Consider the following 26,210-nt stretch of genomic DNA (forward strand, 5'->3'; position numbering starts at 1 on the left):
ATTAAAAATTCATTGCATAAATTCACACAAAAATGTAGAACCAGCAAATCTCATTTTTTTGTACTAATGTGTTCTGTACAAAAGAGACACAACTCCAAAGAACATGAAAATTTACATATCCCTAAAAGCTTGGAATCCAGGCAATATGCCTAAGAATAATTTAATTCCTTCAAATCTGCCCTGAAATTTTTGTTAGCTTTTCCTGGCAATGTATGTCTTTTAGAGGGGAGGGGAGGGGGAAAGTCCTAAGTCAGTGGCCAGGGCAGATCTTTCTGCCAGCTGCTGCCTCACACTTCCTCAATTTCAACCACCCAGAGGACCAGTTTGGTGGGATTTCAGTAGAACAGGAAATACAATGCCTCCAGCCCCCAGCAACCATGAAACAAGCCCCAGCACACACCACAACAATATAGCTAGGCATGTTCCACACCATCGACTCAGAAACTGCCCCATGCCTTTTCAGGGATTTCTGAACCTGAGGTCCTCTTGAGTGTACCTGGGGCTAAGTCCACACAAGGGGATGAAACTCTGGGTGGCATCCGAAAGAGGACGCTAGATTCTTGAGAAGCAATCCCCACCCTGTGTGCTGAGACCTAGACACTTAGGCCAATGCTCTCCCCCGTCAGTGCAGGAGAATCTTAAAAACTCTACAGAACTCTGGGTCATAGTCTGACAAAGGAAACACAGATCTCTTATGAGTTGGGGATTGCAAGTAAAGCATGCCTGTCTGCTTGGGGATTACAAGTAGAACAAGGCCAGGGAGATCAATGCAGACAGTTAAGGTTGGCAGTCAAGGTCAGCAATGACTGGGTGTCAGTGAAGCAGTCTGAAAGCAATGTTGGAAAAAGAGAGGGCGAGCACACAAAGTCATTTATTTGGGTGGGGATTGATCATGTGGTGACAAGGTTCAGAGAGACCTTGGCTGGGCAGAGAAGGCAAGCAGTCCTCTCAGACTGCACTCTGGCCTGCACACTTTCTCTGGACTGCCGTGCCCATTTAAATGAGGTAGTGTTATCACTATCATTGTCATGTGATGACACTTATTGGGAGCTGTGCCCACATTAACCCGTTCCACCCTCATAATAACCAAGGTACTATAGATAGTCAGTTGACAAGCTGAGGAAGCTTAGTGTCTCGGGCATGACTGCACTCAGTGCCAGATACAGAATCTAAATTCAGATCCAGCTAGTGTGTGGAGTTCCCACTTTTAAGACCACCATAACTTATTTCTGGTCTCCATGAGTTGAGATGCCCAGGGGCAGCTTAGGCACAGCAGAAATATCAACAATGCAGTAGCCAGCCTGCTCTGGCTAGTCCCCCATGAGAATTCTGTGGATGTGCCTTCATAGCAGCCACATAGGTAAGTGTGACTGGTTCTCTAACATACCTGCACAAAAAGAAGCCAGTGTAACCAGACAGCAGTCCCACCAAGTGCAGGACTCAGCACCTCAACCTCCAAAGCAACTCTATTAAAATGTACCTTTGCCTAAGAAGTCCATAAACTAGTGAATAAAAGAATCACTTATAGAAGACTGCCCACTTCTGGAATCCTGCCCATCTCTGTCCTACAAACATAGCCTCTGCCACCTGTACCCCTCTTGGCCTCTCTGCCCTGTGATACTCTCCTGGGCTACTCATTGCACAATTTCTAACAACTTAGCTCCTCCCTTGGGAGATAAGGGAAGCATCAATCCAGAGTCACAAGAACTGTCACATCTAAAGGACTGGCAGCTCTCCTTTGAATTGTCCCCAGGACTGCAGAACACCCAGCAGCTGGAAGCATGGTAAGTGCCTATGTGATCCTCCTGAAGTCAATTTGGAGTTTTGACAGAACAGATATTTCCCACTTTCAACAAATTATGCCTTCTATTCTTTTTGGCTAAAAACATCTGCCCAGTGAACTATTTCCACTCATATTCAGAGTAAAGGTCACTTTATGTTCAAATAATAGTCATCACCAACAAACTATTATTTTCAGATGACCCAGGCAATTCTATGATATAAGCTCTAAGCTAATGCATGCATAGGACACTGTATACTCCCCCCAAAAGCTTAAAGGAATTTAGTGAAGAAATTACAAAATAACTTATTTTTATACAAGATCTATGCCACTGCCCATAATTTCCTTATGGGAACTATTTTGCTCTAATCTTTTAACTTTTTCATGGCTGTCTACAGCCCTACTCACTGGAAGTAAACTTTCTTTCTCTGCTAACATACTGAGTAAGTCTCATTTTTTTTTTCCAAATAAAATTGTTTCTAATGCTCAGCAAATAAAACTATGTGGCTGACTGCTTAATGTGCAATGGCTTGAAAGTAGGTTTTTTTTTTTTTTTTTTAAGTTTACCTTTCTAAACTGCAGGCACAATGAGAAAGAACCAAACAAACTCTCTGAAAAGCCCTCCAGTTTTGTTGACTTACTCTATTCACCTTCTACAAAGGATGGGATTTGGGAAAACTGATGGAGAAGCAGAAAAAATGGATCTCCTCAAATTGCATTTAAAAAAAGAAAGAAAGAAAGAAAGAAAGAAAGAAAGACAAGAAAATATAAGCGTGCATTACTATCCTGTGATGCAATTAGCAATGTGACACTGGGTGGCAGCACCAAAAGGTTCTATAGTCAAGATAAGAGCTCTGGGTGGGCAGCCTACACCACCATATGTAATCCCTTTCCCTTTCCCTTTCCCCTTAAAGTGCTAGCTCAGAGTCTAGAGTAAATGTCCTACCTCAATTTATACAGTCTTTGAAAAACAAGAATCATTACTTGAAAATCTGTCTACCCTTCCAAACTCTGAAAGTTATGAAATACTAGGATCCTAAACTGACTTAGGATCCTAGTAAACACTATGTGTTTATATATATAATGCTGGGATTGAACAGCCTCAATTAAAATAGGGTAGAAAAGATGGGCTCAAGGTGAGCCCAATGTTACAGGCATCTAATATCTCCATCCATTTCCAAATCAACAGGCTAAGCAGAATGTGCTGCCTGATGCCACACTCCAGGCTGGGTAGCTACTGTGGGTAGGTAGTGTGTGGAGGCTGCAATTCCTGCCTGCAAGCCCTTTAGGGGCAGAGAGTACATACCCAGGTGACATGGTAAAGAGACAGGCCTGCAAAGCGGTTGCAGCACTGAGAAGAGCACACTGAGAAGAGGAGAGGAGAGGGCTACTCCGGGCCACCCACAGCAGCCCTTCTAGACAAAGAGGGTCAGGATTAAGAGGGGACTAAGACGAAGGGCCATGTGACTAAGAGACCCTCCTACAAGAAGAGGCTATGAGGCCAATGTGCCTTGACCCCTGCATCACTACAGTAGACAGGGATTGAAATGGTAGCCCTGGGAGGAGTGAACAAAAAGGGGGCTGCCCTAAAGTACCTCTTCTTGTGAAAAACACAATTGTAGTTTTTCAAATTCATGGCAGGAAGAGTGCTGCAGCTAACAGGGGCTGCCCTGATCCATGCCTAGATATGGAACTATTGGCAAGTCGATGAAACCTCCCTCTATCATTTCATCACCTGTGAGGCCGGTGTAAGAAACAGACCTATACCTCACTAGGTTATTATGAGGATTAAAGGCAATTACACTCACAAAGCACGTAGCACCATGCTTCTCAGTACAAGCTTAATATAATTAACCCCAACTCAGTGTTCTCCGTGTGCAGGGCACAGTTCTTGGAGTTTTGCACGCACCCTTCCAACTGCTGTAGCTTAATTATCAGCCCCATTTTGCAGATGAGAAAACAAGCAAAGTTAAATTACATGCATGAAGTGACAGTCAGCTGCAGTGGTGGCACTCTTATAACTGCTCTTAGGAACAATGGGACTGCTAGCAATATATCAGCATTGAATGTCACTGCCATTTACACAATGCAGATTTAAAACAGAAACAGACAGGTGCCAGGAATTTTCTCTTGTGCTGCCTTTCAATGCTGCAAGCAGTTCTAAAAGAAGCCTGAAGCTACCTAAAATAAAACCCTGCTGTAAATAGAGTCAGATAGAGCCTGTGGACTTAGCCCAAGTAATTCTCTCTCCAGACCCAAGGTGGAAAGCAGCTCAGTAGAGGTCAGGGGGTGTTTATGTGGGAGGGCAACAAGAGTATACTTGGTGGTGGGGCACACGGTGGGAGTCATGACACTGTTGTCTAACTGGGTTTCATGGCCACTCCCTAGGCTACCCTCAGAAAGGAAAAACTGAACACAGTAATGAAACACTCAAGAGAATGAGGGCAGCTGGGTCCTCATGGGACAAGCCCAGTCCTCAGGACCGCAGAGGCATTCCAGGATGAAGGCAAGAGGCAAAGGCTGAACTGCTGGCAAGGCATCTGGGCTATACCAACTCAAAACACCAATTGGTGGAGCCTCCTGACTCATTGCCAGGTTCCTATGACTTCAATTCTCTCCCAGGTGATCATTAACCTGAGGACTATTTTGACTACCGGTGCTTATAGGTATACATTTGATTTACTTTAAGGAAAGCAATAGTGGCAGAATAAAATCTCCAACAATGTTTTTACCATCCCTTTTTATTTCTTTAGTAAGTTTGTACTACACTCATTCCATGTTTCACCGGAAAAAAAGGTATTGGTATAAGTAATTACACAAACAAGGTATAAGTAATTAGGTAGTCTATTTTTCAGTTCAAATAGCCTTTAATTGCCACTACTGTCAGCAAGTGATTTCAATAAGAGTATTGGCAAAACCATGACCACCCCCCCCAAAAAAAAATCACACAGGGAGGAGGCAAATGAGGTTGTACAAAACACAAATATGAGTGCTTTAAAAATTAATCACAACCAATGTTTCAAGAAAGAAGGAAAAAATGATACAATTTACACTAATTTTAAAGTAAAAACAAAACTGACAGTTGTGTGTTGGTACAAGCCTATAATCCCAGGACTGGGGAGGTAGAGGTAAAAGGTTCAAGAGTTCAAAGCCAACTTCTGCTACATCGAGAGTTCAAGGCCAGTCTGGACTATATGAGACACTGCCTCCAAAATAATGAGTACACACACATATACAACTGACAATCCCTTCTATTGACAGGTGACTTTGTAGTTTTCAAAGCTTCACCAGGATGCTTCCTTTCCTGCCTCTGCTAGTAAAGCCCTGCATCAAGCAAGGTGCTCTGTGTTTGGCCAATCTAATATACATAACAGACTGACAATTAGGAGCCAATTTTTTCCATGTATGTACACCTTACTCAAAAGAGAATTACAAGTAAACACTACATGAAAATGTTAGCTCATCTTGCTATAGTCTACTTGACCATAAACCATTTTTCCCTCGTTGGCTCATCCACTCACTATCTCTTTATCCAATAAAATACATTTTGCAAATCAAAAGTACAAACACAATAAAAGCTGGACCAGAATTGCTTTTGTTTTAACAACTATGTGGATAATTTTTCAAAGTGAATGCCCTTTTCCAACACTTCCCTGAACTACTTATGAGAAAGGGGGGCAGAAAGGAAATTTTAATCAACACTATAACATTAAAGCTCATGGTGTTCATGGCAAAAGTTTAAAAGAATAAGCAACACTTTTAAGGGTACAAAGTTTGTGTGAGTTGAATAGACTTATACTTAAGATTCAAAGCTTTTTGAGAAATTGGATTGAAAGAGGGAAGGGGACAGGAAAGGGCAACGGGGAGAGAGGATAAGCAAAATATGTAACATGCATGCACAAATATGTCCCCCCAAATTAATATACACTAATAAAAGGTTTTTAAAAAGCAATCCATCAGCTTAGGTGTAATTAACATTTCCAAAAGATAAATGCATACAAACCCACCATCAACAGCCAAAATACATATCCCTGTAAATGTGTTCTATTGCTTAGTTTTCCCAAACCAACTTTTTATACTGGAAATGCATCAAAGACAAGAAAAATAAATATATAGCTAAAGAAAACAACACACTGAGTCAGTGGGCAGTGAAATGCTTTTTTACATGGCTACAGCACATCACAGATGTGAAAAAGCAGAGTGCTATCATAAAAAATGCAAATAAAACAACAGATAACAATGTGCACATGGCAGAGCTCTGTTATGCAACTAGGAACAGGTCCCAATGCAAGATGAAAGTTAAAAGTAAACTCCCACAATAGTCTGAGAGCCAGTATCAGCCAAGTCCAACTTTCTTCAAATCATAAAAACTGACAGATAGCTATGGAAAAGTAGTGTGGCCTGCAACAGGCACATAGAGGTGGCATTGCAGAGAATGTCTGCAAAGCAAGGAACTTTCCCCATTCACCTTTCCTAATTAAACCTACTTTGAATCACCAGTCCAAAACCACGAGGTGCAAGAAAAATCAGGATCGTCATTTTCTTTGTAATAAGCAAAAACAGTTGTTTCCAAATTTTAAACAACTGTGTGCTTTAAAAAACGGCCTGCTTACCATTAAGTGTTTTATCTCAAAAACAGTGAGTGCAACTGTCAAAAAAAAAAAAAAAAAAAAAAAAAAAAAAAAAAAAAAAAAAAAAAAAAGCTCAGGAGTTGCTGGCTCTCTTTTCAGTGACAAATGATGCAAGGACACCTCACCTGTGTGAAGGCCCTTAAGTCCTAATGATTTCTACTTCAGAAATCTATTAGTCTGCTAATCCATGGCAGAAATAAGCCCATCTGTCTACTACTCCAAGCTTTCTTTGCTCATAATTTACAAGCTTTAAGGTGCCCAAGCTAATGAAATTTACCATAAGCTAATGAAATATTAAGATATGCTTCCCCATGGAGCCTAAGTCAATCAGTTTTGTGGGTGCTCCTACCACCTAAAAACTTGAAACTCGATCTCACTGAAATGACAATCCCATGCTACATTAAAAACCCGGAACTGCTTCATCCTTTCCTACTTCGCACTGTCTGACAAAGAGGGAAAAGACGGGAAAAGAAAAGGAAAAATTTTAAGCCCTAAAACCACGAAAGCCCTAAATAAAGCATAAATTCACACCAGTACAGCAACAGAGCCTGCAGCTCCTCCTAGAATTAACGGTGGAAGTGAGACCTTTCCGGTATTACTAGTGCCGGAGCAGAATTCCCCTGAATCCAGTGCCGGCACACAGCATTCAACATGTCACAGCCACTCCGCTCACACCCTTGCGTTATTGTGCGCGAAAGCTGGTTACCAAAATGCATTTCTGTACATGCGTGCCTGGCCAGAGCGTTTCTATTCTCTTTGTCTCGTGATCTGCCGGGCAGTTTCTGGCTTTGGAAAGGAAGTGGCTTGCAGACAATTCCCCACTGATATTTTAGCTTAGGTTTGCATGCGGGCCGGCTCTCCCCGGTCGGCAGCATATTGCTGGGCAGGTCCCTCCAGGATTGCCCCGCGTTAGGAAAAAGCTGGATTTCCGGGCGGTGCCAGGATCCCACTCATTATGCCTCCAGCAACCTGCCCAAGCCCGGCGGGCGCCAGACGCCGAGCTCAAGCCCCAGCCACCGACCGCCCTGAGGCGCACTTCCCCCACCCCGGAAGAGGAGGGCGGCAAACTTCGGAGGGCGGGGGCTGGGGGCGAGCTCCAGGGACCACCGTGGCCCAGCTCGGTCGGCGACCCAGGCTGCAGCTGCCAGGCCTGGAAGGGGCGTCGCGCTTATGCAAAGACAGCGATCCAGGCGCTCTCCTCGCGGGCTCCCGGCTCCAGGAAGCTGCAGGGCAATAGGGGACCCTCGGAAGCGTGAGGTGACGAAGGAGGAGGGGAGCCGGCGACCGCTGGCAACTCCGGGACCGAATGCACCCGGCAGCGAGCAGAGCCGAACCGGGGTAGCACCGAGGAAACCAGAGCAGGAGGTGGTCGCGACCACGCAGGCTAGCCGCTGGCCGGAGAAGGTTTCCCAGCGGCGCAGAGATGCTGGAGACTGGGGGCTGGCAGCTGGGTCGCTTCCCCTCGAGTGTCTCGGCAGCAGAAGCGGCTGCCGGTGACAGGAAGAGCAGCGGCCGAGCGCGTTCGCACCGCCTCCCCCTCCCGGGCACACCGGGACCCACCGCCTCCACCTACCTCCGGAGCGGCTCGCTTCCTTCCTCTGCCCGACCTGGGATTCAGCGGTCTCTCCAGCTTACAGTTCCCAGGCGCCTGCGATCCAGCTGCGACCCACCGGCGCTTCGCTGTCCCGGCTCTTTGACTGCACAGCCGTCCTCGCCGCCGCGGCCGCTGCTTCCTCCAACTCGGCTCCAGCTGCTCGCTACTCCTTGCGGTGCGCCCTCAGCTCCAGCGCCAGACGCCAGCCCCGCCCCGGACACGCCCCTCCGTCCCGCCCCCAGGCACACACCAATCAGCGATCGAGACCCCTCCCCAAGAGCCCGAGCCGCGCCCTCCACCTCTACCAGTCTCGGGGCGGTCGACCAGGGTCCAGGCACTGTGTTCAGTACCTACCACTCCTTCCCTCCATCCCCTCCCCTGCTGTCCTCGCCTCCTCCCCCGCCCCCTGCACCGGGATGCTCCAGGCGACCGGACGGCGGGCGGTCCCTGCGGCGGAGCGTTCTATCTCTGCCTGATTGGGGCTGGTTTGTCTGCCGGGCGTCTCCCGGGCCCAAAGCAGGGAGTGGAGGTGGGAGCCCAAGGTGGTGTAAGATAAGTTCAGGTCTCCCGGGAGCCCGGCTTGCTACCTGCGAGACCCTGCGACTTTCGAACCCACTAGAACACAGTAGCTGAGGTCAGGAGGACGCAGATGCCAAGGCTCGCCAAAGAAGGGAGGCCCTGTAATTCCTGGCCTCGCCAGCACAGCTTCCCTAGTGGTCAGAAAAACCGCGCCACCCGGCGTGGCACTCCCGGGGTGAAGGAGGGGTGAAAGGGTGAGCCGGAGCAACGAGTGCCCGCCCGTAGCCTGTGGCCGCCTACAAAACCCTGGCACCGCCGCCTCCCGCCTCCCTGAGCCAGACCGGACCTAGCGGAAAAGGAAGAGTTCTTTGAGGAGGGATCTCTGGCGGTCCTTGGACTGCAGAGCCTATGTAGGTCACATAGCCCACCGCCCTCCAATGCTTTTGACAGACTGCAGAAACTCAAATGAATTCTATGTTGTTGTTTTTTTTTTTTTTAATGTAAATCACACCTGAAGCTCCTCAAGAAAGAAGTGATGTTGTCTCAACCTTCCCATGCTATGAGAAGATGTCACCCGGTTTTTGGTTCTCCTGAAAACTTTCAAGAACTCTTGAACTTTTAAAAATTTGCTGCCAGGCTATGGCTTATTTTGCAGTTGAGGGACCTGCAGCCACCTACCCTTCTTGCCCTAAAGTTCATTTTTTGCAGCCCTTCTCTAGTTCTGGCAAGAATCCTACTTTTTCTTAACCAAGAACTTAGTCTTTTGTCAAATTCTAAATTTGGTAGAGTGTTAGTGTGAATGTTGGAAGCGTGGGGGGGGGGGTGAAATTCACAGCTTATCCTTAGCAAATGCAATCGTGTCTAAAGGTGACTCACATTCTTACAGATCGGAGATCTCCTTGGTACATTGTTCAGGAACTAATGTTTCTGTTACTGCTGGTATCTACTGAAGACAAAAGACAAAAGCAGGCAGCTGCTCATATCACATTTTAGAATCCACCTATCATGTGGGATGTGGTGACAAACACCTGCAATCCCTGCACTTTGAAGTACTTTAAGTCTGAAGTTCAAGCCTGCCTAGACTTTGTAGAATCTCTCTAAATATTATGTTAATTTGCATAGAGAAATCATCTTAATTATGAGTAGAACTATTCCCTAGGCAGGAGATTCTGGACCATGTGAGTGGAGAAAGCAAACTGAGCACTATGTGTGCACACTTTATTTATTTATTTATTTATTTATTTATTTATTTATTTATTTTTGCTTTTTTTTTTCTGATCGAGGACATGTGACCAGCTAATGCACATTCCTGTGGCCTTGACTTACCCACGATGACAGACTACTTTGAACTGTGAGCTAAATTCTTTCTCCCTTAAGTTGCTTTGGTTTGAGTATTTTATCACAGCAGTAACAAACAAAGATACCAGGGTATGTTTTCTATTATTTAAAATGAAGAGTCTTCTGACAGGTGGTAATGATGTGTTTCCTGTGGTAGAAGTCCTTGGATTTAATCCACAATAAGATGACTAAAATAGTAAAAAACATTCACAACTGTTTTCTTTAGGCTCACCTCTGAGGAAATGGAAAATACAAAGTTTTCTAGATATCGCCTCTTTGGTGCTCACTAGCGTCTTGGGAAGAGACTCTACCATAGGATTCTATTCAACCTGAAAACAGCCAGCCTGTGATTCCTAACCACATTTCTTCTTTTAGACAAGTCTTCTGCAATTTATTGTGCATTTATACTTTCTTTGACTTTTTCTAACACACAACTTATGTCAGAGAGGGTCACATGGGAGGAAAATAAGGTTATTTCTCCATACACAGCACCAAATACCTATCTGTTTAATCTGTATTAAATTGCTACCTCCCCACACATTGCTAGTATAGTAATTTTTAATTTTTTTTCATTTCCCATAGGTTCTATGACTTAAAAGTAGTGACAACACAGTATCAGTATTCATACATGGAATGTGTGTGTGTGTGTGTGTGTGTGTGTGTGTGTGTGTGTATCTGCTCACATGTGTATATATGCATGTGTGGGTACATGTGTCTAATTGACAAAGGAATCTTCCTCAGTCACTCTCCACCTTATGTATTGAGGCAGGGTCTCCCACTTGAACCCAGAGCACCCCAGATAGTCCAGCTAGCCAGTTTGCATCGAAGACTACCTGTCTCTACCTCCTATGAACTGGGACTAAAGCTATGCCCACCCAGCATTTACTTGAATGCTAGGGATCTGAACTCCAGTGTTTACCCTTTCATGAAAAGTTCTTAGCTTTTGAGGCACAGCCTTAAACTTGTATATTTTAGTACCCTTTTCTTGAGTAAAATCTTATCTGGAAACACAAAATGTAACTGTTATAAAGCAAGAAGTTGATAGGATAAGGTAAGGGGCTCTTTGTGCCACTTGCCTGCCTTTCTTTTCTACAAAACCTCTGGATACTTGAGTCAGTGCCATGATCATCTTGGAATTTACTGGAAATGTAAGTTTTGTGTCATCACTAAACCAAAAATGGCAGATTAGAGTGGAGTGGGGGGGGGCTGTTTTAGGAAACTTTGCAAGCATGCCAGGGTTGCAGAATGATTGCCCTAGGGCTTCTGGAACATACTGAAACCCACTCTAATAAAATGCTAATATATCATATGACACAGTGTTTTAGTTTCCTTTCTATTGATGGGATAAGGACCATGACTAAAAGCAACTTTAGGGGGAAAGGGTTCATTTCATTTTATATCCTACAGTCCATCATGAAGGAAAGTCAAGGTAGGAACTAAAGTAGAGGTCATGGAGGAATTGTTTGTAGCTTGCTCTCCACTGATCCCTCGCCTTTCTTTTTTATATAATCCAGGACCACCTCCCCAGGGATGACATCACTTGTAGTGGGTTGGGCCCTTCTACATCAATGATAAATCAAGAAAATTTCCCCCAGACTTGGCTACTGGCCAACATAATCAAGGAATTGTCTCTGTTAGATTCCCTCTTCCCAAAAGATTCTACTTTGTGTCAAGTTGGCAAAAGAAGAAAAAGAAGAAGAAGAAGAAGAAGAAGAAGAAGAAGAAGAAGAAGAAGAAGAGAGGAGGAGGAGGAGGAGGAGGAGGAGGAGGAGGAGGAGGAGGAGGAGGAGGACCCAAAAACTAACTTGAGCATAGTTCAACCGGTACTTGTCAAACTATTGGCACTGGCATTGATTGGTGCCTAAAAATGTCAGAAGGTGTGCAATTCCCAGCAGGGGTACAAGGATATCACTTATATACATAGCAGCAAAGATGGTGTGGAAATCAGACTCAATCAGGGATAAGCATTGTAGAGAAAGAGTTTGAGTGGCCAAAACAAACTGAGATGATATCCTCAACAACAAAAAGTCAGTAGGATCCATTTACTGGCCATCTGTACTCCAGCCACTGCAGTAACTGTGATATTAGAATATGCTTCCATTGGTTTTAAAACTTGTGTGTATTTTAAAGTTACAAACACAAACAGAAATGTCCTGGACTCTTACTCAACACAAGGCCCACAAACTAGCAGCACTGGCAGAATTAAGAGCGTGTAAGAAATGCAGAATCAGAGGTCCTATCCTAGACCTACTGGCTCACAAGATGGCCAGGTTGACTATACCAAGCAGTGGCAAGGATATAGGACAAGTGTAATTCCATTATACTAGCAGAGGTGGCATGGAATGGGACAGTCAAGAAAACAGTTAAGTTAAATGTGCATCTACAATAAGATCAAGCTGCCCTCTCCTAAGTATTTGGTCAAGAGGAATGAAAACATAGGCCTACTAGAAGACTGTAAATGTTCATACAGGTTTTATTTGCAGTACTACGAGCAATGCACAGGCCAGTGAGTAAACAAACTTAGGGATTCACTCATAGTGAGATACTACTTGTCAGTAGTATCAGAAGGTATAAAAAGAAAAGAAAAAAAAAGAAGGGGGACAAACTATTGATGCACACAACATGGATCAATTTCAACTTACAATGCTGAGAGAAAAAAAATAGTCCAAAATAAATGGTCTAAAGGGGCTTGTTTAAATGTATTTAAATGTCAGCGAATATAAACTAACCTGTGATTGACTAATGATTGCTGATCTGCTGGGTTGATGTAGGTGTGGAGAGATGGATAGTCTAAGCAAAGGCACACAGAAATTTTGAGGCATGATGACTATGTTCATTGTCTTTATTGTGCTGATGGATTCTTGGCCTCAGGTATCTATTAAAACTCACTAAAATTTACACTTTAAAGATGTGCAGTTTATGATGCTAATTATACCATAGTAAAGACATATAAGAAAAAAGAAAAGGATATCTTTCCTCACAGCATTCTAAATTCAGCCAGGAGTGGCGATGGTTTTATTGATTTTATTTTCTAAAGTCTTCCATAAAGTTACCGTAATAAATATTCAGGCCTACAAAGTACATGCCATTACTGATGTTCTCTTTGATATGAGTCCCTGGTTTAGTACACAGCCTGCATAGCAACCTGAAAACCTCCTTGTTCACCTTAATCCCTTCCTGAGTCTAGGGAAACTTACAAGAAGATTGATTCACAGGAAGCTTGCTATTTCTGTAGCTACTATTTTGAAAAGTGAGTCTCACTGTATAGCCCAGGCTGGCCTGAGACTAGCTGCCTACCTGTCTGGGCTCCCAAAGCATGGAATTACTGGTATGCCCTACCATGGCTGGATTGAAAGGTTATTGTTAATGGCTAAATGGTGGTAGAGACTCTTGCTGGATATTTCATCCTGACCATAAAAACCCATTAAAATCTCCCAAGTGTGCCCAGCCTCCTGGTGGTGTGTGCCCAGTATTCTGTGGGTTGTCTAAAGAAGAGAAACATGTCTTTGTTCTTGCCCTCCCTATCCTGTGGATGGCACACAGTTACCTTACTTCCACTAAAACCTTTTCCACAAAAATTGCAATTCTTCTAGTTTTGGGCTTCTTGACTTACCATCAGATTGCAGCCCCAGCTCTTAGAGATGAAACCTTAATTACCTATTTCAGCCTGAATTGGTACAAGATTTTTCCCACTGCCATTCACAGACCATCTCTTAGAATGATTCAGTTGTGTGTTAATTACTATATTGATTTCTTTTCTTTAAGGTCATTTTTTCCCAGTGTTCTAGAGTGGCCTCATTTTGACCTAAGCAACCCCCTGGGATCACAGGGAGCATGCTAGCTGAATTCCAGAAACAATCCCAAGGCATTCTCTCCTCTTCTTAATCTGAAAATGAGCTTGCATTAGAGAAGTGACGGGAAAGGCAAGCACAATGAAAAGCAAGCTAATAAATTACGTTCCTTAGTGATTCAGCTAATTGGAAATTTAGCCCATGGTTGATTGTATTCCACACCCAAGCCTGGAGCGCTGGCACACATTGTCAGGGTGCTGCTCCAGCTGTCAGGGTAAAAGGATTTGCTTAAATATGCTCTCCTTGGCACTACCAGCATAAAAACCAAGAGCAAAGTCACACGGATAGATAATGAGCCCTTTATCAAAGAAACTGTGTTGGACAATGTCACTGCTCAGAGAAATTTTCTAAAAGAAACCCCAGTCTTTGTTCCCTCCATTGGATGGGACCCAGAGCTGTTACGACTGCTGACACAACCTAGTCAGGAGTGTTCACACAGCCTCTCGGGATGCAGGAAACACATGACTATCAGCCTCTCCATCTAGCCCCAATCATGTAGCCTTTCTCTGGTCCCACCATGATGTGCATTTTAAGAGTTCATGGATTTCTCCAATGGCATTAGAATCTTGTCACTCAAAGTCCTTGCTGGGGGAATACATCATCATGCTAAGGAGGATTTGCTTCCTGAAGCCATAAATAAAAGTGTGTTTTGAAGGCGTGACTAAGTCATTTAGAATGTTTCATGAGATGCTGATTTCTTTAACTACTGTAGTGTGTTTGAAAGGGTACTTTATGTCTCCTTGTCTTCAGGGATCTCTATGATGGCTTTCATATCAGATTTTAATGTTTAATGTCTAAAGAGGCTTTTATAAAATTATTTTATTTTATGCACTGGTCCTAGATCATAGGCATAAAGTGTATGATGATTTTCATTTTGAAGATGACATAACAATGCAGAGGGCTTATATTCTTGGGCTCTGGTCCCAGGGATGTACACGAAAGAACAGAACCTCTGCTTCCCACTTGAAGACCACACCACCTGCTTCCTAGTTTGCTCCCAATTCTGCATTTGTAACTGCATGCTACATCTAGGCACTTTCATCTAAGACTATACTTAACTAGCCTTTTATCTGCACAGATGGGGAAGGAGCTTTGAGAGGGTTCTAAGAGGGCTACACCCCATCTTTGTATAATGGACAGGTGTCATATGTTATTAGTTACCTTTGGTATTTCTGATAAGTTTGACAATTGTCTCTCTGCTACAAAGTTATTTGCTGCTCCAAGTCATAGAGCTGGTTGGTGGCAGAACCATGACAAGAAGGAAGTCCATTCTAGCCCCCAACCTGGCTGTTTAGGCTCTCGCCTTATGATACCATTTAGGATTAGCTAGCGCTTGGCAATACTTGAACATAACAGGCACCATCTCAACTTACTGAAGAAGAGCTTTATGACTCAAATAAATGATTACAAGAAATGTCAACAATGCCCTTGTAAAAGATTAATAATTGTGTACAAAATGCAGGCGCTGTGCCACAAGAAAAACACAAGGAACAATAGAGCCGATGATGCAATCCAAGGTAAAACTTACCCAGACCTGAAATGCTACAAAATCCTCCACCACAGAATTCTGTACAAAGGAGCTGAAGGTTCCTACTGTTTCTTTCAGCTACTGAATTTAAAAGGAAAAGAGAATTCACATCCATTGTCCCTAAACATGCATGTGACCTTGGATATTTACACAGATCCTAGTTCCCAATTCTATCGTACAATCCAGATCAGATCCCACTGGAACTTCATGTCCACATCCCTCACATTCATTTGCAAGCTCTGCATCATGCTGAAAGTCTGGTGTTACAAGATGAACTTCCCAACCAGTGGTCAGCACTGTGGCAGACGGAACATCACTGTGTTTTTGTTTTTTCTTCTTCATCCTTTCTTGGAAGGGATTCAGAAGCATCTTGGCTCTCTATGAGGGTACCTTGCCAAAGGCTGTAAGGCCCTGTGTCATAGAGTCAAAGGAGTATTGTGACATGATCACTAAAGCATTAAGTTTGAGGCATGCACTTAGCTGTAATAAGAAAGTTTGATTGTATCTACGCTTTCAAGTAGAAAGTTCCTGAAAGAGGAATGCTTTGCCTATATTAATTCATTTCCTCTCCACAAATGTCCTATGAGGGAGCTGCAGTGCCATCTTCTCATTTTACAGAAAAGGAAGAATTAAGCTTTGCGTTCAAGCCATTTGGCTGCAGACTGGGGTCTGCATACTACACCACACAGAAAGACTCAGGTCCATACCTGCTTCTTTCTTATTGTTTGTAGTTCTGGCCATCAGACTCAGACCCTCAAGCAAAGCAAGTGATCTACCTCTTAGCTCCACTTCCAGCCTAATGTGATGGCTGCTTTCATGCTGCCATCGAAGAGTCGAGTGCAGTGCTGAGTGGTGTCAGTGAACACCATATGGCTTGACGCTGTTTGGCTCTTGCAGTATTTTATACCGGGGTAATAGAGACTGTCCCTCTGTCAACTTTCAAAGGCACAAATACATCCAAAGACAGGGTTTTTTATTCCTCCCTCTAATTTTTACATTTATTTATTTATTTGGTGGGAATGGGGAAGAGGAGAGCATGCTACAGTGTGGATGTGGAGGTCAGGGGACAACTTGTGAGAGATGGCTCTCCCTCCATGGAGCAAACTTGGGTAATCAGGCTTGATGGCAAGTGCTTTTACTTGCTGACCCGTTCTGCTGGCTTCCTGTTACATAGAGCAACAGTTTAATAACAGAGGACAGTTTATCTTCTATCTAACTCTTCATCGTTCAGATTAATATGAGAAAGATTAAAAATTAAAAAAAAACTGCCCCTGAGTTACCTAAGGAGAGAGGACCCCACAGATCTGTTATGTTCACACTTAACTGTCAATGACACCACTGAGGGCAAATTCCTCCCCTTTCAATTCAGAAAGCAAGACTGGGAGGAATATCAGATAAAGGCAGGAAGGCTAAAGACAGAGTCTGCAGCCTTTGCTGGCAACAGGGTACAAGGCACTGAGACGAACTGCAGCTTTGTCCAGGCTAGTCCTTGGCAGGACTATCCAAATGGACTCTGAGCTCCTAATGTTTCTCTATGCTAATGTAGATTGCCTACTGAGCACTCAGCAATAGATTATTTTATAAATGTTTTTGGTCTATATGTGTAGCCCCACTAATGGCTGTGGATTCCTTGGGGTAAGTCCATAAGTCAATAGGTCAATAACACCTGGAATAGAGCATCTGTCTCTTTGTCCTTTCCAGAGTCAAATCCTGAAAACCAGAAGGAAATGTTGACATAACTATTTCCTGATGTTTTCCTCCCCAATGCTATCCATTAAATAACCTACAGGAGATCTTTATTCATGACCATTTCCATCACACATAACATGTACAGCCCTCATTTTTATCTTGGAGTGTCAAATATCCACAACCAGCATCCTTAGAGTTGTTATCTCACATGTTCATATTTTTCCAAATGCACTGGAATCTGTCTGCTGTTTCTCAGCACTTTGGGAAGTCTTCATGTTCATCAAATGAGAATTAAAAGAACTGGAGTTCATTATACAATTTTCTGTCTATAGAAATGCAAATGACACTTTAAACCAGCATAATTTCAGAATGAGTAATTTGCTTTGTTGAAAGAATCAGTTCTAACCTCATAGTCCAAATCATATAAATAACACTCTCTTGGCATTCATATGACACTGTCGAAACATTAGGTGCCATGATAATAATTTTTAAAAAACTGAAATATTTTGTAAAATTCTAGGCATTCCTGGAGGTGTCTTCATTTAAATCATACAGTTCATACATATTAACTTATTCAGTGGGAATTGTATTGGTGAACTTTCTATCAAATAGTCAATCAATTGCACATATTTGGCAGTTTTAGTTCATGAAAGGTTGCCCTATCACTTTGGAACTGTGGTAATCCATCACAGCGGAATATTCGCCTCTTGGCTGGAAAGCAAAAGAGACAGAAAGGAGCATGGACCCATAATCCCCTTTGAGGGCCTGCCCCCAGTGACCTAAAGACTTCCCACAAGACCCTGTCTCTCACAGGCCTCTCTCTTTTTACTCATGGATTTACAGACAACACTGAAGAAGCCAGCTAGAGCAGGATGCATTGGGCAGCTCTCACCATTCCCCTGGTCCTTCTCATTCTCCCAGCCTTAGTACAGGCACCTAGAGCTATCATGGGAGCACTGATTTTGGCCCGCTTATCAAGATATATGAATCTAAGTGGGGTGATGATAACATTTCCTGGGTCCCAATTCTTGGCAAAGTTGCTTGATCCAGAGGAGATCAGGTATGGCTTTCATACCACAAAAGACAAATGTCTGAAGCCTAGGACTGGACCCTTGGCAGCTGTCATTTGCTGTGTTTTCTTTTATATTGACAAGAGATGTAATGGAAGCTGATTTGTGAGGAGAGAGAGAACAGTACACAGGGAAGGATAGTTGAAGAAAGAGAACTGTACCATCATCGATTCAGAGCGCTTGTTTTTACTCAGTTCAACCTGTAGATTAATTCCTATAAAATTGTGTATGAAATACTTTTATATCCTTAAGGTAGTATGATCTTTTTGTTTTAGCTCATTGGAGTGTAATTTCTAATGCTTGGCACAAGATGTCATACATAATTTTAAAGACAAAATCGGGGTAAACATTTATGCAAGGAAAATAAGTGTAGTGTGTGGAAAATGTATTTGTCAATAAACTCCATTAAGTTCCAGTTTTGGGTTTACACAAGACCAAGGCTTATTCATTGATTCTGCTGATGCTATTGTGGTGGTTTGCTTTAATGATTGAGAACCAAGGATTTGTAAATGATGTCTTGATCACCTAAAGAGAAAAGTAAAGAACTTAGGCTAGAATGAAAGTGCAATACCTTTCTTCATAAAAAAAGCCCACCAAAATAAATACAAAATAAAATGAATAGTGTAGTACAGTTGTTAAAATCCCGATCTATCCATTAGCTCTCTCTGGTTCTGATCTTTGTTCCTATCTCAACAAATGACACATGAGCCTCCCATTTTCCTCACAGTCTGTTATTTCAGCCATTCTGTCATTGCATCTGTGATGGCTTAAATGAGAAGTGTCCCCCATGGGTTCATGTATTTAAACACTTGGTCCCCAGTTGGTGGTGCTCTTAAAGGAGGTGATGGCACCTTTAGAAGCCTAGTTGGAGGATGCACACCACTGGGGTGGGCTTTAAGGGTTTATAGCCTCAGTCTACTTCTTGCTATACTCTCTGCTTCCTGTGTTTTGATGAAATGTGTTCAGCTCTCTGCTTCTGCTGTTAGACCCCCGAAAACTCAAGTATCTGGGGTCCCAGGCCACGTTCGTGGTCACCCCAATCACCAGGTAGATTCGAGAGCTTGCTGCAAACTGCATGAGGCTTTATTGTAATTTAATGAGCTAACCCCATGTTAGCTCGGGTCTTTCACCCACCCGCCATGGCGGATGGCTAGAAAAAGACAGCTCCTAGGGTCTCCCGAAAGATCTTAAAAGGCACCGTAAGGGGAGTGTCTAGGGGTACGCACAGGCTTACGATTGGTGTGCCTCCAGCCTTGGAGGGCTTGCCCTGTGTTGATTGGTCAACTGGTTGCTATGGCCCATAGGCCCTCCAGGGGTGGTTGCTATGCTCTCTATGTCATTGCTGTGCGCTTGTCTGTAAAGCACACCCAGGGTCGTAAAGCATAGCGCCACCAGCTAACTTCTGATTGGCTCCTTGTCACGAGACAGTTTGTCTGGGACAAGGTCATAGAAGCACGTGTTAGGCTGTTATGGCTGCCAAAAGGGAAGCTGGTCCCTTCACTGCCACCGTACTGTGCCTTGTCATGACCCGGCATGTCTCAGACCCAAACCACAGAAGCCACGAGGTCCAGCCTGAGTGGGAAAGCGTGGACTTGGAAATTCCTAGCAACTCCTATGGCAATAAAGACCAGACACAGGTATCTTGTCATCTTCAGAGAACTCTCAATTCCATGCTGCAAAACTGGAGTCTCTCCTTTATTCAGCATCTTCCTGGCTGCTTTCTAAACGTTCTTCCCTGACCCAGAGACCGTTTCTCTTCCGTCTCCCTTGGCACTATCAGAAGATCCCTTGCTACCTTCTCTACCCCTGTAGACCTCTCAGCAGATACCCCCTAGCCCTCTGTTCTCATTCATCTTGTAGACCTAGTCCTTTGCCCTGGTGCAGGCCTATTTAAATGCTTAGTTCTGTAGAGATGCAAAACTAGGGGACATTCTCCACTGAGGCTATGCCATTCAACAGCAAATCAGCTAGCATCTGCAATACAATGCAGACCGGAGCTCCGGAGGTTAGGACCCTGATAAATTCTCTAATGGAATCAGTTCTCTGCTCCCGACAGTGCCTTCCCTGCCGTAATGGACTCTAGCTCTCTGGAACTGTAAGTACAAACAAACCCTTTCTTAAGTTGCTTTTGGTTATGTTTTTTGTTTTGTTTTCATTTTTTGTTTTGCTTTAGTTTTCCAGAGACAGGGTTTCACTGGGTGGCCCTGGCCATCCTGGAATTAGCTCTGTAGACCAGACTGGCATTACACTCAGAGATCTACCTGCCTCTGCTTCCTGAGTGCTGGCATTAAAGGCGTGCCCCACCCCCACGCAGTTGCTCATTGTATTTTAATCATAGCAACAGGAAAGCAACTTCTACAGTCTCATTCTCAGGTGTTTGAACTAGAAGTATCTGAAATGTGTTCTATCCTACACATCGCTACTGCTACCCAAGCCCAAACTCTTCTGACTTACTAGTCACCAACTTGTCATTTTTTTCTGATACTCCTAAATCTTCAGCATTCCCCATTCCCAGCACCTTTGCAGTTCCAGCCTACGGATTTTCTTTTTTTTTTTTTAACGCAGAAATCTTTAAAGTGGTGCCATCTATCTTACAAAACATGCCCAGTATTCTTTGGACAACTCTGGGGTCCTATTCAGGAAGCTAATGAGCCTCATCTGTTGCCTGGAAAATTCAAAAAAGCAATGGCAAACCATGCCACTTCCTGTCACTTGTAGAACTTTGGATTGAGTAGTTTCAGAGTGGGACGATGTTACTGAGAGTCTGAAGTACTCTGCTTGAGAGAAAGACAAAACAGCTCTAGGGAAATAGGCCCAAATATCCAGCATGGCTGCCTCGGCTGCCTCCCTCTCCCATCATGCCCATCCTCTGTCCTCCACCATGCCCAGCCGTCTTCCACCTGCTTGGAGACTAAGCTTCCTGTGGTGGGAGCTCCTGCTTGCACTTCCTGTGGTGAAAGCTCCTACTTGCACTTCCTGTGGTGGGAGCTCCTGCTTGCCTTACCCAAGGAAAGTTTCCCTGGCTTCCCTAATTAGCCCTACTAAGAGTGTGAGCTCATCCCAAGCCATACCCTTTCTGGCCTCCATCTAGTTCTACATTTATGTGTCATTCTTTGGATGCTGTTTGCCTTCCCTGCCAGACTATAATCTCTGAAGGCAGAGACCATGTTTGCTTTCCTCATTGCTGTATTTCCTAGCTGGAAGGGCAGAGGACTCTATTACCAGTGTTGAATGAGTAAATGAGGGAAGGGTTGTCCCATTGGTTGTGATTCAAATTCTGCAGCAAGATTCTTGTCGCCAATTTAACAAACATGGCCAGGAGAAAGCCAGGTATTCAGTAGAAAGACAGGGTAAAGCCCAAAAGGAGGTGGGTTGTTACCAATGTAATAACAATGTCCACATGAAGGGGGGTCCCATCAAATAGCAGGGTAAAGACACAGGAAAGTGGGCTATTGGTGGGCTGCACCATGGGAGGCCTGAAGGAGACTCCTGCCAGTCATATCTGGTTTTCCATTTTGCCCTCTATGGTTCTCTGCCTGTACTAGAGGAATGTGGCAGAAAGGAAGCATTTATCCCAGTAATCCTGTTGGAGTTGATGGTACAAGGCAGTACCCTTGAGGGTGCAGCAGAGCATGTAGTGGGATTGTTTTGGTGACAGAGAGAAAACTCCCACAACTAAGGGTGGGGTAGCTATTTTGAGGTTTAGACTTGGAGCCAGACTTCTAGTTTCACATCTCTGTAGGTAGCTGTGCTGAGTGACCTCAGGACAGCTTCTCTGTGTTCCTCATATTCCTACTTCCAAACTGAACCATGCAGATGATAACAGTCCCCACCTCACAGCCTGTGCCTTAGATTATATAGATTACAATAACAGTGCCTGCCTCAACATGTATACATTAGATTATATAGATTACAATAACAGTGCCTGCCTCATCATGTACACATTAGATTGTATAGATTATAACAGTTCCCATCTCACAGCATGTGCTTTAGATTATATAGACTACAACAACAGCACCCATTTCACAGCATGTGCATAATATTATATAGAGTCTGTATGGCATGGGATTCTAAACAAATTCTTTCTAGACAAGCACCAACCTCCTTCTTCCACCATTTAATTTTATTTTGTATTATAACTTATCATTCTCCTTATTTTGTCTCTTGTTCAAGTGAATGTGGGTACATGCTCTTAACAAAGAGAGAGACAGAGACAGAGACAGAGACAGAGACAGAGACAGACAGGGAAGGCCCCCAGGGAGCAAGTTAAACTTCCTGCCATCAGATGAGAAGGAGCTCCTGATTTATGACTCAGATCAAGGTGAAGACTATTCATTATTCCTGAAGTTCCGAAAGCTCATAACTGAACACATAACTTATTTTCCAGTCTGAGATGTCTGTGAAGGCTTGTTTTAAACCTCTACTCCATGTTCACCACACACACATACACACCTGACATCTTCTGTTATACAGATAAGAAAGAGCCTGTATGTGTGCTCTTCCTGAGATGGCCACAGACCCCCATTATCGCTAATCATATTTCTAGGGACAGAGATAAAAGAGGTATATTGGGACAAAATGCCTGCCAAAAGCAATCTAAAGAAGGAAAGGATCTGTTTTTGGCTCACCAATAAAGGGTATAGTAGTCCGTCATGATGAGGAAGTCACGATGGCAGGAATGGGAGGAAGGCATCCATCTATAGTCATGAAATAGAGAGATGAAGGTCTTAGCTGCTTTCCTCTTTGGAGGGGGGTGCAGTGAAATTTATTGATAGTATTCAACAAAGTAAGGCCACAAAAGCCCTTCCTCTTCTAGGAGTCTGGGATGAAACTGTGAGGAGAGAATCACAGTGCATTGGGGACTGAGCTGGGACAGGGACTCCTCAACAGATAAAGGCCTCTTTCTTCTTAGGTTCTTGCTGGAGAGGATGATCTTGGCCTCCTCACTTCTCAGAGGCTATATGGACCATGAGGTTCACTGTCCTGTTGCTATAGCCAAATTCCTTGTCACACCAGTAACTGAGCTTGACGAAGTGGTCATTGAGGGCAATGCCAACCCCAGCATCCAAGTAAGAAGAGTGGGTGGTGCTGTGAAAGTTGCAGAAGGCAACCTGTGTTTCCCCCTTTTTATTGCCTGGGGCCGTAGCCCATGTGATGATGTAGCTCACAACTAGAGTGGGTCTTCCCTCCTCAGTTAAATATCTTGGAAATGTCCTCACAGACTTACCACAGATGTGTCTTCTAATGATTCTAAATGCATTCAAGATGACAATGAAGATCAAACATACATAGGCTGATGTATGTTTGTACACACACACACACACACACACACACACACACACACACACACACAAAACCCTTATTAGATCAGGGTAGCAGAAAGACGTTCCTGTTGCAATCATGTAGATTCATCTGAGATCTCTATTTGATTAGCCCTCCATTGTAAATAACTGTCATGGTTAATTGTATCAAACTGACTGTGCCAGAGATTTCCCACATATTAAGTCAAATGTTATTTTGAGTATGAGAGTGTTTGTGGATGAAAGTAATAATTGAGTCAGTAGTTTGGTGATACACATTCTCTCTAATGTAAGTGAGACTCAACCAGATTACACACACCTAGAACAAAGAGGCTGACTACTACAGGAAAGATGGTTCCTCCCTTGGGTTGCCCAGAGCTGAAGCTTTGCTTTGCCTTGTTTCCTGTCTTCAGGTTCTAACTGCAGTACCAGTCACCCTGGATCTCTACTTACTGGCATTTGCTTAGAGTTACTCTATCAGGCCTCTGGTTAAGTCCCTTGGACCCAGAGTGGTGAACATGGCTTTCCTGAGGTTCTAGTGTGCTGCTCAGATACTCTTGAGCTTTGGCGGCTTCCCATCATTCTATCAGCCAGTTCCTTGCAACAAATCTCTTTGTATACACACACATACAAACAAGCACACACCACAATACACATGCACAACATACCACACACCCCCACACCACATACCACATACACACACACCACACACATGCCACACAGACATAAACCACCCCCACACACCACACATACCACACACACTACACACATCACACACACACACATACACACACACACACACACACACACTATTAGTTCTGTTTCTCTGGAGAACCCTAATAGCACCAGGAGCCTAGAGGGTTGCTCCATATTAGTGAGTTCAGCAGGTTGAATGTTAATGAATTTTTTTTCTTTCTTATGAGGACTTAAGAGTATTTTAGGTAAATACTGAACATCATGAACATGAATCACTTCCTGAATGGTGTTGTGGGTAGAAGGGGAATTAACATGAATTGAGTGTTTGCATTTGCTGTAAGCCAGTCATTTACATAAAGGTCAACACAATAGCATGAATTAAAGTTCTATTTTATGACCTCAAAAAATGTGGAAGAACAACTCTCAGACAGTAAGATCATCCTCTCCTTTTCCAGCAAATACAGAATTTACTGAATTGACTTGATTAGGGCAATAGTATACACTGAAGCAAAAGCCTTCTGCTCAGGGAAACTCTACAAACCTTAAGCCAGAAAGCAAGACCTCTTCCCTCCTGTTAGCCAACTCAAGGTCTCTTTAACATTTCCATTAATTGCAAGTCTGTGTCTCTGTGATGCAAAGGTAATGGTGGGCCACTCTGCTTTCTTGTCACCAAAAGGCTGGGATGACACCACACACACATCACAGTTCCAAATCATAAAGGCCAGGATGATGCTCATCACAGTTCCAAGTCATAGACCCTACCTGAAATACAGTGTAACACTATGATAAAGTTGCAGGAGGGCTCTGTGACATCTCTATTTCCTCATGGACTGAGCAGGAATCATAGGGAGTCTTTCAGACTCAGCTTGGTCCCCAGCATACAGACTACAAGATTTTTACCAGAGACATGAAGAAAACTCCAGGAAGTTAGTTTTTTTTTTTTAAAGACCCATATCTGAAGAGATCAATGCAGAGTCCCAAGGCCTCCTGGTAAGACCTCTGGAACTTCTCTTTATCTTTCTAGAATGTACAGAAAGGTCAGGGAAGGAAAGGCTCCTGCAGCAGATTGTCAGAAATCTTGCCTCATCCTGGTGTATGAAAATGATCTAAACTTCTGGAGTCCTCTGGGTTTTTAACAAAGTCAAACCCTTAAGCAGTAACTGACAAAACAATGCTTTGGGGCAGACAAATAGCAATGACTAGACTTTGGGCACCAATGACTCTGTCTTTGACACTTGATTGTACCATGAGAGGGAGAAGAAGGAGAGCCAATGACTCTGTCTTTGACACTTGATTGTACCATGAGAGGGAGAAGAAGGAGAGCTGGATTAGAACATTATTTAGACTCTTTTACTTAGGCAACCTAAGGTATTTTGGTTCTCTCTATAATGTGGTATTACCTGCATGATAATTCTCTTGACTAGTTTCTTTGATGGCAGAGATTTTGGGCAGTAGGCCTTTGGTTCAGTTGTGTGGTACTTGTTGAACAACAGTTCTGTGCTAAGTTCTAGAAGCATAAAAAAAATTCACAAACTTGTGGAGTCTTGAAGAAGATCCATAGTCTAGTTTTAAAAGCTAGGCACCAAATTGTTCATTTAAAAGATATGACAAAAAGAAAGCCCGCAAGAGCTTCAAAGCATGCTTTCTAAGAATTTGTTATTCCTCTTACCAGATGGTCACCAACTTCCGTGGCCACTGAGAATAGCCACTGCTGAGGCTGGTCAGAAAAAGTCCTGCCTTTTTCTCTTGCATAGTCTAGGTACGCAGGAAGTCTGGCTACCCTTCAGCACTATGCTGATGTAGGCATCAACAATCATCAGGCCATAAGCAGCAACTCTGGCTCTCAGTGCATGCCTCATCTGGGGCAGGAGTACCAGATACTGTTTGACTACACTTGTATGAAAATGATCTGGGAGAGACCTGCTTGAATTTTCAACCACAAAGGTGGGAACAAAATGAAAGGACATACATAAGCTAATGGTTTGGGGTAATTAATTATTCACTGACAGTGACTAAAATGATGTCTTCACCAATATTATTCTTAAAAGAGCCCAGAATTAAAGATTCTACTGTAACACATTATCATGAGATTTTTTAAAATGAGGTGTAACACACACACACACACACACACACACACACACACACACACACACACATATATATATATATATATATAGAGAGAGAGAGAGAGAGAGAGAGAGAGAGAGAGAGAGA

The 26,210-nt window shown here is 43.5% G+C and overlaps 1 protein-coding gene across 2 annotated transcripts in view; it reads right to left on the minus strand.

Moving 5' to 3' along the window:
• The window catches only part of Pik3r1 (phosphoinositide-3-kinase regulatory subunit 1), an 82,165-nt gene extending 74,043 nt beyond the window's left edge, over nt 1-8,122 (minus strand). For both annotated transcript variants that reach the window (XM_027401585.2, XM_027401584.2), the window contains exon 1: nt 7,985-8,122. The gene's annotated coding sequence lies outside the window, so the exon portion shown is untranslated. The remainder of the gene's footprint in view (nt 1-7,984) is intronic.
• Between the last annotated feature and the right edge of the window lie 18,088 nt (nt 8,123-26,210).

This window comes from Cricetulus griseus, chromosome 2 (genome assembly GCF_003668045.3).
Source record: "Cricetulus griseus strain 17A/GY chromosome 2, alternate assembly CriGri-PICRH-1.0, whole genome shotgun sequence".
In the NCBI taxonomy this organism is placed as follows: domain Eukaryota; kingdom Metazoa; phylum Chordata; class Mammalia; order Rodentia; family Cricetidae; genus Cricetulus; species Cricetulus griseus.